We start from the raw sequence: 2,427 nt of genomic DNA on the forward strand, positions 1-2,427 counted from the left end.
GAAAACATCCCAAGAGCATCCCGAGAACATCCTGAAAACATCCTGAGAACATCCCGAGAGCATCCTGAAAACACCCTGAAAATATCCCGAGAGCATCCCGAGAACATCCTGAAAACATCCTGAGAGCATCCCGAGAACATCCTGAAAACATCCTGAAAACATCCTGAAAACATCCCGAGAGCATCCTGAGAAAATCCCGAGAACATCCTGAGAAAATCCCGAGAACATCCTGAGAGCATCCTGAGAGCATCCTGAGAACACCCTAAAAATATCCTGAGAACATCCCGAGAAGATCCTGAGGACATCCCAAGAACATCCCGAGGACATCTCGAGAGCATCCCAAGAACATCCTGAGAACATCCCGAGAAGATCCTGAGGACATCCCAAGAACATCCTGAGAAGATCCCGAGGACATCCCGGACACCGCGGGTGATGCAGGGTCCAGCACAGGGGTGAGGGACAGAAGGAAACCTCTCTGGCCACAAACACTCTCAGCAATCGTTGCTGCCATGAAGATAAAATGTCAGAAGGTGAAGGAGGCAGAGCCCTGGAGGTGGGTCCTGGGCAGCAGCACTGAGCCCAGGAGCTCCACTGCTCCGGTCTCCTCCCAGACGAGGGAACCTGCTCGGAGCTGGGCTGTTCATCCACAGCCACAGCACCAAACCCAGATCTTCAGCGAGATGGATCAGTCCCTGGCCACGGCCTGGCGTGATGAATGCAGTCCCAACAGGATCCAGAAATGGGCATTTGTCTCTCAATAAACACAAACCTAACACTGAATGATAAAACATGTGCACACTTCCATTCCTGGAGCTACAAATTTCCTCTGAATAAAGCGGCTAAAAGAGATTAAACGAGAAATGAGGAGTTTGATGAGCAGGGCACGGCACAGGAGGAGCACAGCTGAAGGGAAGCATCTCTCAGTGCTGATGTAAAACCATCAGTCTCCAAAGCACAGCTTTTAAAGCCTTTCCTGGGCAGACTGTACCGAGTCTGACTGTAGGGCACCGCTGGATGACATTTGTGGCTCTGTGGGTGGGTCTGTGCTCCAGGCTGGCACCGAGGGCTCGCGCTGCCCTCGGCTCTCACTCCCAGCTCGGGGAGTCACGGGCTCACATTTCCATAGCTGAGGAGCAGCTGGGGCCCAGCAACGTTCCCTAAAAATCTGAAAGATGTGTCATCCTTATTTTGCCATTCTGGGCTTGTCAGCAGCGGCAGCACGAGCTGCAGATGAGCTGAGCTGCCCGTGAGCTCGTCACGCAGGGACCCCAACCCTTCCCGAGTGACACCCTCGGGAATCATCCCCGGCCACTCCGGCTGTGCCTCCACACTGCGCCCACGGAGCACGGAAACGTGAGGGGATGACACAGGCACAGGCAGCAGAGCTGCTTCGTCACGGTGCAAACCTCACCCTCCTCCTCCTCCTCCTCCTGCTCCTCCTGCTCCTGCTCCTCCTCCTCCTCCTCCTCCTCCTCCTCCTCCCTGCTCAGCGCTTGCAGTGATGCTCAGAGCTCTGTACACACCCATTGTGTTCCCAGAGGAATCCCAGGATCCCTGAGGATGGAAAAGATTCCCCAGCCCATGGAGCCCCAGCCTGTCCTGATCCCCACCTTGTCCCCAGCCCAGAGCTCTGAGTGCCACATCCAGGAATTCCCTGCACACCTCCAGGGATGAGACTGCAGCAGCTCCCTGGGCAGCCCCTGCCAAGGCCTGAGCTCCCTTTCCAGGGAGAAATTCCTGCTGCTGTCCAAGAAGAATCAGAAGAAGAAGAAGAGAGGCTGCCCCTCACCCTGCAGCAGAGCCAGGGCATGGGCTGGACTGTGGGGTGGGAGCTGTTCCTCTGGGGAGGAACCCCCCTGAACCCCCCTGGTCCCCAGGACTGGAGGAGCCCCTTGGCTCCCACCCCACTCCCAGCCCTCCTTTTCCTGGCTGTGGGTTTGGGTTTGGGGTCTGGCAGCCCAGGGGAGGGCAGACCGAGCCCAGCTCCCCCTGGCAGCCTGAATCCCCCGAGCAGAGCATCACAGCCCAGCCAAGAGCCAGCTCACACCTTCAGGAGGAGCCGTGAGGTTCAGCACAGCTCGGAGCAGCCTGAGGAGGGGGGACCCACAGGAGGGACAGGCTGGCACACGGGGTGGGGGGCACAGGGGGTGCTGTGCCCCACGGCGCTCTGTGGAGGCAGCTCCTCGTGTCCCAGCACTGCAGCTCTGATCTGTGACCCAGCTAACGCACAACACACGGCCACGGAGCGTGATGGGCACCCGGAGCCCTCCTGGCAGCCCAGCTCCTGCCCGGGCTGCAGCACCCCTGAGGAGGGCACAGAGCTGAGAGGCTCCGTTCAGCCCCTGGCACAGCCCAGGGCACGGCCACGGCTGCTGGGACTGCCTGGGGCTCTCTGCAAAGGCCCTGGGGATCACCCTGAGCTGCTGC

Source organism: Parus major, unplaced genomic scaffold (genome assembly GCF_001522545.3).
Source record: "Parus major isolate Abel unplaced genomic scaffold, Parus_major1.1 Scaffold276, whole genome shotgun sequence".
Lineage (NCBI taxonomy): Eukaryota > Metazoa > Chordata > Aves > Passeriformes > Paridae > Parus > Parus major.